Here is a 16,647-nt window from a genome sequence, read left to right on the forward strand (position 1 = left end):
TATCAGGAAGTTCTCTTGGATGCTCTGATTACAATGAAAATTTATTCTATACAGTATACAATGCAAATTTTAAACTGGAGACGAAGTTGTTTAATAGATTAGTAGTCTGACTGAAGCAGCTGCAGTCAAAAAAAAAAATCTGGTGATTAACAGCCATTTTCCAGTAATCATAACCCTGGAAAGGGCTACTAAGCAGGGGGAGGGGGTTGCAGATGGGAATAATTCTCTAAGCCCATGTGCCTTAGAGGGCTCCATCATCTTCATGCAGACTTATTATTATTATTATTATTTTTAAATTAAAGCTTTTAGAGGCATCCTTGATTGCAGTGTTGGGAGCTGTCCATGCTGTTTTACCATAGGGAAGTCCACTCTGCAAGTATTCCTTGCACTGAGCACTCTTTAGCTCTACATTAAAACAGGGCTAGAAAAGAAAGCTGAAATGCAAGGTGCACACTAGAGGAGCATTATTCAAGAGTATGAGAATAATTCCAAGTGGTTGCAACTCCACAGGCTGTCTAAACTGGGCAGGCCTTATCAACATTACCTATCATCCAAAATATGAATTTCTTTGAGAAATTAAGTGAATATAAAAGCTGAACAAAAAAGTGGTAAACAGAATCTGAGACCAGAAATAGTCCCATTTCATCCACATCCAGCCCAAATCTTTTACTTGTGTTATCAGAAGGTGTAATCCTTATGTATAATTCTGCATTTTCTGTACTACTTTATATTTCTTCTCACATGTAGAAAAATACTCAAATTAAGGTAAGTTCATTTGTTCATCATCTCAAAATTGATAAACTGTAATTAAATAATCCCGTAAATCCGGAACAAAAAAAGCATGAAAAAATGTCACTTACTTATTTTTTACTATTTGAGTAAAAAAATGCATTTTATCTTTACAAATAAATACAGTTCATTAATTTTCAGCAAATGTGTGTAGAATGCCTATTATAGGCAAGAGTGACTGTGAAGGAATAGAAAGATGAATAAAATCCTCATTCTTCATTAATTAATTCTATCTTTACACGCACTCAAAATTGGGTAGTAAAAATTAGGTAGTAAAAAATAAGGAATACTAATGTATCTCTCAAAAGTGGATAATACTAATACAAACACCCTCCAGAAAACCAATGACAAAAAACCTTTAGAATTCTTGGTGAGGCTGTCTTTTACAATTAAAACCACCTAGTAATTCTATGTGCATCAACCTCTTCCTCCAAACTGAAGTTTTATCAAAACGAAGCCATGGTCTATCTGGAATTCAGAACTTTCAATAAATGACATTTAAAACCTATAGATGGATTATTTTGTTTCTTTAGTATCATTTCTGGTTCTAAAAATAATATATTTAACAACATCTGATCTGTGAAAGGTTTTGAGTTTCTTGGAGAAAAAAGTATATTGTTCTTAGCAGCCATTAGCATTGACCTAATAGCACTGGAATTAGACTTGCCTTGAAAATGACCCAATTTTAATGGTATAAAAGTATTATTGAAAAAAGTTCAACCTAATTATCCCATCAAGCATTTCTAAGTGACCATCATTGGGAGAAAGATAAAATGATTAAAATATAGTGTAGTGCTATGGTAATTTACTAATTACTGATTACCTACATTGTGCTTTTCTGTGTATCATCCTGTTTAATTCTTACAATTCTATCTAAGAGGTGGGTGGTATTATCACCCCCATTTTACAGATGGTGAAACTGAGGCTTTCTGGTGGTTAAATAACTTTTCTTAAGCCAGTAACCAATAAATGGGAGGCTGGATTTTGAATCCACTTTTGTCTTTGCTCTTAACCATGACTCTTTGTTGCTTAAAGGCCTGTTAAAGGGCACATTTGTGTATAATTAAACAAATGATATTATTATGGCACTGGGTCTTCAAACTTTTTGTGTTTGCCAATCAAGAGAATCGATTTTCTCTTTCTCTTGCATTCATCTCAATCTCTCATGCTTTTTGTCTCTCCCTCTCTCTGCTCTCTTCCACTTAGCCCCCCTTTATACACACTCACATCTTGGGAGTTTTGGTTCAACACCTCACAAACATTATGAAAGCCATAATTTGGTTCAACTAGTCCGATAACTATACTGCCTCCTGAGACTTCACAACGCTGTGCATTTTTGCTGCAGATATACAATCCATTGACTCTAAAGCTGTCGGCAGTTCCTTACGAAGATATCATCCTGTTGCCTTCGCTGTTTGAAGATCAGTGTTTAGAGATTTTTTATGACATGGCATCGGGCTTAATGAACCATATCAAACACTCAAGTGTAAGGAGACATTCAACAATCTCATATGTAGTCAAATCCAGTTGAAAGTATACTTGCTTTATCACAATACCAAATGTTTTGAAGCAAGAAGGGAACTCAGGAGAGAATCCAAAACCAAATAAATTGAGGGGAAAAAATGGTTGAAGTCAAGAATTCTTTAAGCTTTGAAGCTATAAAATGAGAGAAGAAACAAAAATCACATAGAGCTCACACTAACTCAAGAAAGATTGAACAGTCCTAAAGGGGACGGGACATTCACCATTCATTCCAACCAAACGGCCATAGGGAAATGGGCAATGGGGTTTAGTATCTTACTCAGCCTCTTGCAAGTCTATTAATGCCATTGTAGGAATTTCTTTCGGGTTTATATAAGGGGAGAAAAACTCAAATGTGAAAGAAAAAAAAAAAAGTAGTCACTTTTTTTCTCCTTAACCTATAAAACCTATACCAGACTCTGAGAGATCTTCTGATAAATTCTAGAAATGATTAAATGGATAAACTTTCTTTCTTTTAAATAGCCATGTTATTAGTCTTTACTTAGTTCAGAAAAATAATCCTAATGGAATTAGGACTGGAGTTATACACCATTTTAACATATAAACTGTTGCAGAAGAAGGGTGAAAAGACCTACCTTCTCAACCATAGAACCTTTACTTAAAGGCCATCCAAAACTTAATGAGGCTCTTCAAATGTGAATGGAAACCAGGCACTTTAAAAAAGTAGTTGGTAATTTCTTGGTAGGCAGTTTAGAATTTTTAAAAATTTTTGCCTAGAGAATAACCTATTACAGAAACCTCCAAGAGATCCATGTTTTAATCAGGTACAATTTTATAATTTAAATAGCACAATAATCCATTTTCTATTTAAAAAAATTTATTCAGTACACCTATTAAGCAATTGAACTTTACGATGTTCCTAACATTATTTATCAAGTGGCGATGATTCAAATTATCCTACAGTTCGGGATAACCCCAAGAAGAGAAAGAGGTCTCACACCATTATCCTAAATGAAAGAATAGCTTTAAAGGTTGAAACTGGATTTTTAAATACAATGTCTAATTCTGTAAGAAATAAATATCAGAAAATTACCGACCCTTATGTATATTAATATAGGCAAAAAAAAGTTTAACATTTTTTTTCTCCTTGCTAAGGAGCCTTGAAAGTGTGCCATGTGTAGGACTTTTGCTTATAAAACACCTTTGGTAAGAACAGGTTATTGTGATCATGCTCTTATGAGCTACCTTTTACATTTTAAGATACTTTTTTAGGGAACACTTGTAGCCACAGAAAAATAGTTGCTAGGTATTTAAACATAATTAAAATGACCTCTTATCTATTTTAAAGAGAAATAAAATAAAATTACATATAACTGTTGGTCTGACTTGGTAAATTTTATATAGGCAATTAATTGGTTTAGTGGGTTAATGACTAAACTAACATTTATGCACTATTTGTATACTATTAAATCAATAATTTAGTTGAAACATAGAGTTGTAACAAATATTTTATTACACAGTAACATTTTCTACTTAAGACTCCCACTTAATACATTTCTACAAGAGGAAGCTAGTTTTAGAGAGGTGTTCTGGCAATAATTTGTCTACTTTACACAAATGAGAATTCTGCTATTACCTGAACCTGCTAAAAATTATTTTTAACAAGATACTTGAAAATCACATTGGTATCGGTTGAAAATGTAACTGGTAATTAAACACTGTTATAACAATTTTTTATTTTACAAGGAGAAGTACGAGTTTTCAGACCAAAGTTTCAAATGCAAAGAATATTAATGCAAATACTCAGAAGTTGATTTACTTTGTATGGAAATAAGCACATTACACTGTACTTTTCAAGTGAAGAACATAAAACAAATCTGAAAACTAAAATGCGTGTTTTCTCTCTTTGTACTCTGTATTTTGACCTAGTAATCATTAAAGCTGTGAGTGTTTATCAATATAAATTACTGTAGTGCCACATATTGTGGTAGAGCATTGCTATTTCCCGAGATAAGCACAAAAAAACACTCAATGTTAATTTGCATCACAAAATGACCTAACATATCTGAAATATAATGCACAGGCCTTATTGAAAATAAATCATTTTATTTTTCTCTGCAAAACACACACACACACACACACACACACACACACACACACACAGGTATCTGACTGGGCCTGCATGTGCTGGAGGATGGTTGGGAAGAGGTCTCATTTTCTATCTTACACCTATTGTTTTATGCATTCTCAACTGCTATATGGGAAGAGAAAGGAAACATACTGAATCCACTTTGCAGTTAATGTCTTAGTGATTTAAGAGGCAGAATTTTCAAGTTAAAGAGGGGAAACATTATGTTTTTCCTTTCCCAAAGCGATTGCCCAGGAAGAAGGCCCTCTGCTCCTTAGCCTACGCAAGGGGAAAAAGGGACATTACTTCGGGCTGAAATCACTCCGAGACAGAAGAGGGGAAGTTTATGATGTGGCACTGTGCACTGTATCTGGTCTGCAGCCAGGAAGTTTTCATTTTGTAGCTCTGCTGCCAGTACCTGCCCTACATATTCAGAAATAAAAATACACCAGGGCTCTACCTCAGAAACTGTGGATGTTACAAAGAATTAAAAGAGTTTATTTTTCTTTCTTTATCCTGAGTGTAATTACTGTTTTTAAAAAGAAAGAACTGAAACTATAGTAACTGGAGGGTTTTTTTTTTTTTTTCCTTTTTAAACTCCTCAAACTACCTTCCCACAAAGCCATTTAAGTTAAATGGTACATTTACAGACTCACCTACATGAAGGATATAACTTAAAACATCTGCTTAGACATGTACATTCTGTTCGGATATAAAGAACGTGGCAAAATAATTGAAAAGTATAAGGCCATTATTTTCTTAAAATGTGTGTTCTCTCTCTGTGTGTGTGTGTGTGTGTGTGTGTGTTCATTCATTAAAGAGATTTTTGACTGCAATTAGGTAGTCGGTCCAATAAAGGCTTCCTTGTGTGACCATGATTTCTAAAAATAAAATGCTCCAGTGAATATTTCTGCTAAATAATCACATCTTCAAAATTACTTTAAAGAAATCCCAATGCCTCATGTTACATTAAGCAATAATATCGGCCTTCCATAATAAGCCTTGGTTGCACACCTTATGCATGGTCAACAATTAATTAGGAGGTTAAAAGAAGTCATGTTTACTCTGTTAAATAGTAGACTAATTTTCTTGTCTGTCCCCACTTATTTACATTAGTAAATCTACTTTCTAATTTTGCAAATAAATAAGCACATCTAAGCCAAAGCTGACTATCTTTGGGGTTCGGAGAATGATGCATTCTCTTGCTATCATGCTAACTTGCTGAAAATCACAGATGAGTGGAAAAAAAAGAGAGGTAGTTGTAGCTGTTAAAAAAAAAAAAAAACACATCTCATTCTATCAAAGGACTATATCCATCGCTTTTTAAATCCTGCATGCTAGAGACCCATAGTATCTGAGAACAATTTTTATAAATTCTTCATGTGCATCTTATCTATGACAACAAGATACAAGAGGAAAACCAGACCACGCTCAGGATGCTCTTTGGAAAAAGCAGGTTCTCACCAGGGACTGCCTCAGAGATCAGTTCCTCCAGTCTAAAAACAAGTTTAAGGTACTTCATTTAAATCATTACAAGAAGATCTGCACTGTCATTCTACATGAATCGCAACCACTTGCAGGTTGAACAACATTGCTCCATTCATTTAAAATTTACAGCATTAAGAATTAATAAAGTCTCTATAACATCTGCATTATTAAAGAGTAATGATTCCTGCAGAAATCTGCCTGTAATAGGTTTCCTGACTCTATTGCTTGTAATGTCACCAATTTTCTTTATAATGTCCTCAAAAGATTCTCTCCATATGTACTTTGAACTTTGTTTACACTGGTTATATTTTAAAAATAAATACACGATTTAACTTGGGTAATATAGTGACAATGTACAAAAAATACATGATGGTGATGTGATGACAAGTGAATGTTACTGATATCATCACCTGAAACCAAAAGATGAATTTATACAACGGGTATAATTTCCATACTTAATAGTAACATGACTTTTCACTCTGCAGTTAATGTTAAAATAATTTGAAAGAAATAAGAGAATACTATATTGGATAATCTTTTTCATAATCTTATTCTTTACAACAGTATTCTTTGTTATAGAATTTTAATTATTTTTCTTGCACAGACAAAAACAACTAACATAAGAACACTGATGTTATCTACTTCTTCTTGAAAGAGAGGTAGGGAATGGGTACGTCTAGCTCCTGTTATTTCTGTATGTCTCAACATATCTGGGCAATAGTTACTATTGAATTCTTATTTTGAGCAAAATTAATTCTGGTGCACTTTAAATAAGTTACTTAATATTAAAAGTACAAAACTTTCAGACTTCTTTCAGCGTTCAGTGTGAGAAAGGTTATCAATAAGAACCGCCTTAAAAAAAAAACGAAGAGTTTCTTTGCTCAGTAACTATAGCAGACTATAAGAAATTATTTTCTTTCTCATGCTGTTATTCACTTACACACTGCATATTTGCTTCAATTCTCCAAGGGAAGAAATCTGGCTCTTGTGGGAAAAGTCCACCCCTTTCTACATGTTTGCTTCCTTAAACGAAAGGAACACACCCCCTTACATTCTTTGAAATGTGTCCAACACGCACAGAATTGTAATAGCACTGTATTATTGACCAAATTAGAAAATCCTAAATGAGAGTCAAATATTGATAAAATGCTATGCATTTTGGATAAGGAGAACTAAATGATAACACATATAGGTAACAGAAATGAAGTACGTTCACGCTAGTATCTACATTTCAATGCTCAGAACACTTGTGTCAGTGGAAGAAATTTGTCAATTTTTTTGTGCACATGAATGTTGTATGACAAGTCAGGAAGAGGCCCACAAATGTTACAGGTTTTTGAGTATATCCTTTGAATTTTGGACTCATTGGGGGATTGCCTCCTCCGCTTCATAAATATTTTAGAGAAAAAATATTCAGAAACTAATGTATCCATCTTATTAAGTACAATCAGAAAGCTGTTTGAAATCACAGAAGTGCAAAAGTATCAAAAAGTCTACACTCATGATGCTTATGACAGAAAACTCAAACCAAAGTTGGTATCCATGAACTTCTACCTCATTAAGACAATCCGCTCATCATGAGAAGTTATGGTCTAACAAGTCCCCCTTCCACTATGTAGAATAATATACTCGCCAGGCATGTTTTTTGTTGTTTTCTAATAATGTGATAAACTCCATATTTGTGGGAAATCTGTGCATCTACTATCTTTCCTTTTATTTTTTTTCTAAACCCTCTTTTACTTTATTCCATTTCACGTAGAAACTTGCAATTATAAAGACACAAATTTGTATACCTTTTAAAATATTTTAATGTTTATATAAAAATGGTTAGTCCCTTTGCAATCTGTTCACCAGGCATTCCCCGACAAACTCAGCTATACAGTTTCCAGGCCTACAAAATGGAAGCTCTGCTATGCTGCTTATGTTTTTCACTTAGAATAAGAGTGAATATAAACAGTGAATATATAAACTAGCACTGAAGGTAATAAACTTATTAAAACTTAGTAAGATATTGTTATGGTCAAAGAAAAGCTGCAAGTATGTGCCACAAATCCACTCAGATGAAACATCTCATTCAATAGAATTTCTTCTCTTATAATAATGCACAGAAAATTAAACACATAAATATTAATTTTATGTATCACAGAAAATGTAGGCAATGAAAATGCAATGTTTACATTTATGGGTGACTCATTAGTGTTTTATTGTGTGAAACACTAGGAGGCATCAGTTGGGTAAAAAAGGACTTCAATTTTTAAAGAAGCAAGAAATTACTGTAGAGTGGATGTGTAAGAAGTTAGGGTTTTCAAAATGTTATTATGTAAACCAAAACTTGATTCTATGAAATAAACTCTCAAAACATCATATTTTGTTGTAAAGAATAATCTGTACATCATATTCATGAAATACATATAATTTGACCAATAAACACCTATCAAGATATATTTCAAATGTATAGATTCATAACTATGTAATTATACATTTTTATGAAGAATATATTTGGTAACAGAATAACATAATGGCTATTGACTACTGTGCATTTTCTGCTCAGTTATTCAATAACATGAGTGTATGTTTTATTTCTGGCAAATCCTGTTTTGTGCTCTCTACAACGCCTCTGAAAATGCCTACTGCAATTAAACCTTAGGATAACTGCTTCACGTAAGCAGCCAGAACTTGATATCTGTTCATCAAGAAGTGATAGAACTTGAAATTTAAGCAATGAAGGTATATACATAAAGGACATGTTTTCTCTTACTTCACTACTGAAAGGCTGTCACTTGAAAACTGAGTTTTCTATTGTTTGAATGGCTCTTCATAATGATGAAGCAACAGGGTTGTGGTATACTTATCTAGCAATCATTTGAAATTGGAGTGTCTTGCCATTCCTCAACAATCAGCTTTTATCTTTGACCTATCAAAATAACATGTGAACTGCGTAATCCGCCTTTTGTAAGGTGCACAGACTCTGTTGTTGCTCCTGGTTTTGTGAATCGCCTCTGTAATCTGGTTTGATTTCCTAAAGATGACAGATCTCGGTGAACAGTCAGGCTTTACTGAGTGCAGGGCAGTCCACGCGCCCGTGAGATTAAGGTACAGTGCTGAGGTCGGGGATCTTAATCACCTATCCTTCTACACGCAGCACACAGAGTGAACATCAGTGATTAACTCTTTTCATTGTGTCCAGGCAATCACTACATTCATAAAATGAATATGTGCATTTTTATAAATTTTAGATATTAATCTGCCTGGTGTGTTCTCTGAGGATGTGCTTTTGAAAAAACAAAAGTAGAACTTAAGTAATAATCTCTCTAAAGTCCATTCTGTAACCCTCAATTGCATATGAAATTCTCCCACGTTGTTTTGAATCACGTCCCTGAAGCCAGGGTTCTATGCTTAATACATATATATATATATATATATATATTTTTTTTTTTTGGTTATTATGTAGCACAAGTGTTGCTGCACAGATATTTCCCCATTTTTGTGACTTTCTGAGATTTCATAGACCTAAAACGTACCGCGTGTAGTGTTGGGAAATAAGACCACAAAACATACTACAATAAACAGAAGAAAGTTTTGAAATATTATGTTAACATATACCAAGGAGTTATTTAGCTCAGCTTTTTATAAAAGAAATTTAATATAATAAATCATTTATTAAAAAGATATGGTTGTAGGGTTATTCAATTTATTGACTCAGTGTAAAAATGAGGGCCAAGGAAGAAATACATAGAAATCTGAAAAATATAAAACATGATGCTTTTTCAGTATTCTATCTTGAATCAATAGACACTCCTTTTCATTACTGGAAAAACATTTCCACCACATTTTGAAAATTGAGTATGTTTATAAAAAGAAAAGAGGCAAGGTGCAGTAAAGTCCTTGTTATTTAAATTTCATGTATTTAATGTTATGTGTTCCTATTTTGGAAAGTTAGTAAGATATGTGATTGCATACTTTTAAAGTATGAACAGCGCAGAAAAGATGGAAAATTGACTTATTATAAAGTGTTCATTGTTATTTAAACTTAAGAAACAAATTAATATTTAATAAAAGTCAGGTCTTTAATATTGTCTTCGATGTGCATACACAGCAATCAGAATGTAAATAGCGAAATTAATGAGAGAAGGAAAATTCTGCCTTTTGTAAGATGTCTGGAAAATATGCCACAAATACTCCAAAGCTTTGTGAATGCAAATGACAGTAAATTTTTATAAAGTTTGGTAAAACTTGAAGCTAAGGTAACTGCCAACTATTGTCTCTTTAACGTGACTTGGGAATCATATTTTAAACATTGAGTTTAAAGTGTGCTTTGATGGAAACTTTTAGAATTGAGTTTGTAGTATACTATACAGCCAAAAGTACTTTCCAACAAATAGACTGAGATTTTTGACTTTAGAGATTTTTTTTGAGATGGGATACTGGATAGGCATATCTCATTTTACCTGCGAGTTCTGAATCCACTTGCTTTAGAACTACTTCTTCTAACTTAATAAATTTATACATACATTGGGAGACAATAACATGGTTTATTAACTGCATTATATTTAACTGAAACTCATGGAAAAACAAAAATACTGCTTGTGCCAGATTTGTACATACTGAACATTTTCAAAGACTAGCCAAAACTGGTTATTATTTTTAAAATTAAGTAAAATGTTTTAGTTTCAAATTGGAGAACTGGAGATTGTTAACCTATTTAAAGCTAAACTTAGTATGGAATACAGAGGTTAAATGGGGTTCACAGGTGGTCACATTTCCATGTCCTTCCAAGTCTCTAGAGATTGGAGTTATTATACTCTACATAAACATCTTTACTCTGCAACCACAATTCCACTGCAAGGTGCCAGTGAAAAAGAGGCTGGTCACTTTTTTTTTTTTTTTTTGCCTGGTATAATGAGGTGGCTGGAGTTCCCTTTATAGCATACAAAATATATGCAGTCACTAACCATTTCATAAGACAGTGACTATTAGAGTTAGTATCAGATTCACAATAGTAAGATGCACTTTGTGTCAAAGCAATTCTCCACTGAGGACCAGTTAAAGAACTGGCAGAGAGCCTGATTCTACCTATTATACTGTCAGCATTTACATATAAAGGTGTTTTATACAAAAGACACACATTCCTACAACGTGAAGAAAAGAGCTTTTTCCAAAAAAAAAAAAAAATGATAACTACTGGACCTAGACTAGTCAGAAATGTGTCCGATATAAAATTTCCTCTAAGAATTAAGAGCCATATTCTGGGAAGAAGATGACATTAGTAGCACAATTAAATCCTTGCATAAATATAATAAACAATGTGTTGTGTCTCTCCATATATACTTCCTTTGTGCCAAACTTTATCACTGAGTTTGGTAACTTTCATCCAAAGTCCAAACAGAAGGCAATTAAAGTGACTTAACCTTGTTTCTTTTTAAAGAGCCATGTATTTGACTTGACCTGAACAGCAGTGCATATACTAAACCCCAACACAGATTGTAAAATGTAGAGCCTACCATGGCCAGGGTATCACTTTTTTTTTTTTTTTGTCCACACCAATGAGAAGCCCTCTATCAAGCCAGCGCTTTGGTAAGGGAAGGAGATGCACAAAGGTATATACTCTGACAGACAGCCATGCTTTAGCTCAAACTAATCCCAAGAATTAGTGGCTCAGAAGCCTAACCCAGAGCAAATCAGAGACTTTGGGGGGCCTCACAGGAGCATCTTTCCACAGTAAACTAGCGGCTAATCTTAAGGAATGTACTTCAAGGTCACAGAATATCCTGTGAAATATTAAAATCCACCAGGCTCCACACGCTCCACCATATCAAACATGCTAATGACGTGAACTAACTTCATGAAACTTTAAACACACGGGTGTGACAAGAACGAGTCAGGAGTGATTTCAATAACTGATGGCAAACAGAGAAGTCTTAAAAAAGTTACTTTTAGCAACAGACCAGGAAATCACAGAATCTTAAAAAAAAAAAAAAAAAGAAAGAAAGAAAGAAAAAAGAAAAAAGAAAAGAATGCACAACCAACCTCAACTCCAGCCTTCCAAAAAGGCACAAGCATAGACCCAGGGCCGTGGAATATACTGATGCAGAGACAATACCCAGGCTATTTCTATTTCCTCGAGAAATGTCAGAGGTACTTACATGAAGGAAGACCCGATCAGATTAGTCCTTGGGATATTTTCCTTTCTTAAGAGAGAGAGAAAGAGAGAGAGAGAGAGAGGAAAAAAAAAATAACAATGATCTTTACTTCGTCCAGCCTTGAAGTGTCTCTCCACCTGATTCAAACATGCAGCCACGGCGACCCACACAGAACCTTCAAAGTCAATCCAATAGCAGCCTGAAGATGTCTGGGTGTACGCGTGTGCTCAAGTGTCTGTGACTGCGAGCAGCGCGAGCAGAGAGCTGGAGCCCGAGCGTGCGCGCGCGCACCGGGGGAGCGCGCGCGGGGGAGGCGCGCGCGGGGCCGCGCACTGGCGCGCGCGCCCGGGCCGCTCGGAAGAGGAGGAGGAGGAGGAGGAGGAGGAGAAGGAGGAGGAAGAGGAGGAGGAAAAGAAGGAGGAAGAGGAGGAGGAGGAGGAGGAGGAAGAGGAGGAGGAGAAAGTAGCTCTCAGCAGCCGGCCAGATTAAAAGTAACCAGACTCATCCAGAAAACTGCGTCCAGGAAGGAAGTGACAGAGGACGAATGGGAAAAGGAGAGCCGCTCGCAGCCTTTGAAACATCGCGTAAAAAAAAAAAAAAAAAAAAAGGCAAAAGGGGGGCGGGGGCAGTGGTGGAAGGATATTGGGAGGGGAGGCGGGGGCGGTGGAGCAGACGGGCCTGGGGCTCCAAGCGGCAAGTCCTGGGAAGCGCCTCTTGCCTTTTTTTTTTTTTTTTAAATTCTCCCCCCCCCCCTTTATTTTGTCCTTGCCCCTGCGTGTGCCGCGGCCTCGCGCCGCCCTCTGCTCTCCGCCTCCCTCGCCCTCCCGGCCCGCCGGCGCTCGCCCCGCGAGCCGCGCGGAGCCTCAGTTTCGCTCTCGGCAAAAGGGGGGCGGGACCAGACCTCGGAGCGTTGTAATAAAACAAACATACAGCAGTTCCCTCCTCACCCCTCCAGCCTCAACTAGATTGATAAATTGCTCCACCACGCTACTTTAATTATGTATATGGTATGCAGAATAAATCACTGAACATCAGTACCTCAATCAAGCACTTTTAAATGATAATTGCATCTTGGTGAATCAATCTCCCCATTCCTGACATTTTGCTAATTTTAGTTTTACGGTGGGGTAATGGCACATGCCATACGCAAACCTAATGACAATTCTTTATTGCACGAAACCGAAGACAACATCGCGAGCGGCGGATCCCGGCTCTCCCCACGCGGCGGCGGCGGCGGCGGCGGCGGCGGCGGCGGCGGAGGCTGCGGACGCTCCGGGCTCCGGCTCCGGCTCCGGCCGCCGCGCGCCCGCTCCCCGGGGACTCCGCGAGCCAGCCTGCAGGAAAGTCCTTCCAAAGTCGGGATCTTTCCTCTGACCAATAGGAGCGCGACCCTAACAGTTGCTCCTGTGACTTCTCCCCCCGCCCCACCCCCGTTTGCAGACGCGTTAACCACTTCTTTCTTCCGCGGGTCCGTGCGCTCCTCCGCGGCTCCCGCGTCAAAGCCCCCGAGCAGGAAGCCTGCGAGCCCTCGATTCCCCGCGCCTTCCCTGCACGCCCGGGACGCGCGCTCTTCGGCTCTGCAGGGCTGCAGGGCCGCACGGCGTGCAGAGAGACTCCTTACGCCTTATGCATGTACAGAATAATGAAATAATTACCGGTTCCTGAAATCTCGACTTCATCGCGGGGCCATGAACTTTCTAATCAGTTTGGAAATATTTACCGAGGCGGCAGCTTCCTCGGAGATCCCCCCCCATTCCTCCCCCCCCTCCACTTCTATCTCTTCCACACCTTACTGGATTTTATCCAGAGCATTAACATGTAAACCAAACCAACTTCCCAAATGCATTAGGCTTCCCTATCCGATAGCTGATGACTTCACTTATCCTGAAGAGTTTCAGCTGCACAGGAAGCAGAACTAGAGACTGATAAGGAAGATACTTATGTTAAGGTTTAAGCACAGTAAACACTTGTCCTTACCAAAAAAAAAAAAAAAAAAGGTTAATATTCAAGATTAGGAAAGCTACCAGGGGTCGGGCACCTTTCCTTCTCTAGCCAATGACACCACACCCAATAAAGCCAAAGTAAAATATACCAATAGTACCCAAACCATGAAAAGACAAGACTGCATGCCAGTAGAACTACAGATCATATAAAATGTTGAAACCCAGTTAAAAGATTTTAAACCTGTGAAAGGAAGAAGAGAAAATACGTTCGGGAAATGAAAACGTTGAAGGTGTAGGAGTAGACAATAGGAGTATACCGAAATATCTGGCTAATTAAAGATATTTCCTCACTTAAAAAAAAAATTCCTTTCAGCACTGTATGTTTAACCCAATGACTAGTTGCATTTCCTGTGAAGTTCTGCACCATGCCTCTAGACTATTTTAATGTGTGAGGACAGTGTGATTCAAAAAGCCTCCTGCTTCATTGTAGGGGCTATTTGATGTGAGTAGCTTTTCTCAGAAGAGTGGGCTCAACATTTAGGTGTCTGCCCCAAGGCTTCACTTGAAAGGAGAAGGTTGATTTTACAGGCAAGTACAACCAGATCTGAACAATCTTCAGCCTTGTGGCTCATCACCATTGTGACTGTATCAGCACAGTTAAGATGAATCTCTTGCTTTTATTACAGGAAAGCGTGGCACACTGTCACAAAGCAAAAGTCATCTGAAATAGTATTATTTCTTGCAGATTAGGATCTACAGTATATTTTTTGCCTGTTTGTTTTTCAGCTGGTGAGTTTGCTACTACCATGAATTCATTTTAATAATATGGCAGAGATAATCTGTATCAGGTTTTCATTCAAGGTACAACTTCTTAAAAAAAATCCAAAAATTTAAAGGTGCATACTCATTTTGAATACTAAGATATGTCTATGTATGGTGATAAAAATGAAATTAATTTTTTCCAGATTCACAAATGCCTTGAGAAAGCAAAACATTAGTAGGAACATCTAACTTTATTGCCATCATGCCCAAAATTAATGCAATGAATTGTAAAAGCCTATTTTACATGAACAAATAGACACAGGCAATACATGACTTTCGGCCATACTATTTTCGATGGATTACAGGTTATTGCTATTTACCTCAGCAGACTTCAGTTTTGGATAGTTTTCCTTCCAAAAAAAAAAAATCATTTTACCTTTTTAACATCTGAAAGAATTATTTAGTAATAAGCATTATAACAAGCCCATAATTATCAGTGATAGTACAAGTACAAAAATATGTATAACTCCACACTGTGGATAATTTGGAAATAATTTGGATCTGGACTGTATCACAGTTGGCCTTTTAAAATATAAGATATTCCCCTCAGCAGATTTAGCTTCTTAATTATGTGTGACCTAAGTTAATATTAGCATTAGTTTCCTTCCCATGAGCCTTCACAGTTGAAGCAGAAGATGTTGTGCAGAAATACACAATAGAAAGTCACCGAGATTTAAAATTATTCATTGGTAATCCACAAAGTGGTTAATACAAAATGTGCTTTGTATTCTTTGAATACTCTGGATTTAATTTTTTTTTCCCCCCAGTCATCCTGATCTCTGCCACCTAATGCTACTTGGCTAGTATCATAATATTTTTTGGTGTAGCGAGGAGCTTGTACTAGGTGTTAGGAGGCCTATATTCTCTGGCTCAAGATTTGTGCCTAATGAGTGTGTCTTTTCAGGACTTCAGATGCTTATTCATTATGTGAGTTAAGTGAATTCTCCAATCTATTCCAGTTCTATGATTGGAAAGTAGAAAATTCTTCTACCCTTTAAGCCAATTGGATGCTAGTGACCTATCATGTTAAATAAAAGGTGACAAATCATTTAAGAGAAAATGATGTCTGGGATTGTCATACTATTTAAATAAACTCCCCCCCCCCTCATTACTAAATAATTCCCTTATTAAATGATTGTCATAAGTGCTTTATTATGTATGTAATTATATATCTACTTGTTCCCCCTCAAAAGAATGGTTTAGCAATGTATTTAATTAAAGTGCCACAAACGTTACAGAGAGCATAATCCTCAGGACTTGAATCTAAGGAGTCCTAATTTCTCGTTTCTGTTCCAGGTTGTGTACCATCTTACTCCACCCTCCTCTCTTTACTACTTCCCTACATTAAATCAGCAGTACACTTAAACCCTGTTCACTGGGTATGCCTGCTTTTAAGCTTGGCCCACGCTGGGTGTAGCTCTTGAAGTGAGCTTTAAAAAATTATTTTAAAGTAAGCTGGGGCGGTTGCCACAGCAACCCACCCTAAGATGAAGAGAGGCTATAGATTAATCTACCCCTCAAGATTATTCAACTGTATAGTATTTGTTCTTCAGCCAGAACACTTTCAACACAAACATGATAATTGAACATAGAAGTTCAGAAAAATATACAAAGTAGTAAAATACAAATTCCAATAGCATTAAAAATGTTATATTTTTTTTAGAGTTTACAGTAGAGATGAGATACATAACTTCCCCTGAGATGGGTTAATTGCAAAAGAGACCTGCAAAGGTAGGCCCTGAAAGGTGACACGTGGGCTTTAAGGCAAAATGGCATGGTATTGCCTACAATGTAAAGCATATAATGGTTGCACCACTCTCTTTATTATCCCTTTTATGTGTCTACGTTATAGATA

At 36.6% G+C, this 16,647-nt stretch overlaps 1 protein-coding gene across 11 annotated transcripts in view; it reads right to left on the minus strand.

Annotated features, from left to right (window-relative positions):
• The window catches only part of MEF2C (myocyte enhancer factor 2C), a 170,522-nt gene that overhangs the window by 137,981 nt on the left and 15,894 nt on the right, over positions 1 to 16,647 (minus strand). For 2 of the 11 annotated variants that reach the window (XM_055312846.1, XM_055312849.1), the window contains exon 1: positions 12,031 to 12,320. The exons of 3 other annotated variants lie outside the window; for them this stretch is intronic. The gene's annotated coding sequence lies outside the window, so the exon portion shown is untranslated. Of the gene's footprint in view, positions 1 to 12,030; positions 12,321 to 16,647 lie in introns of those variants that run through there. 6 more of the 11 variants (XM_055312837.1, XM_055312841.1, XM_055312836.1 and 3 more) reach the window with 4 other exon arrangements.

This window comes from Nyctereutes procyonoides, unplaced genomic scaffold (genome assembly GCF_905146905.1).
Source record: "Nyctereutes procyonoides isolate TBG_1078 unplaced genomic scaffold, NYPRO_anot_genome, whole genome shotgun sequence".
Classification (NCBI taxonomy): Eukaryota; Metazoa; Chordata; class Mammalia; order Carnivora; family Canidae; genus Nyctereutes; species Nyctereutes procyonoides.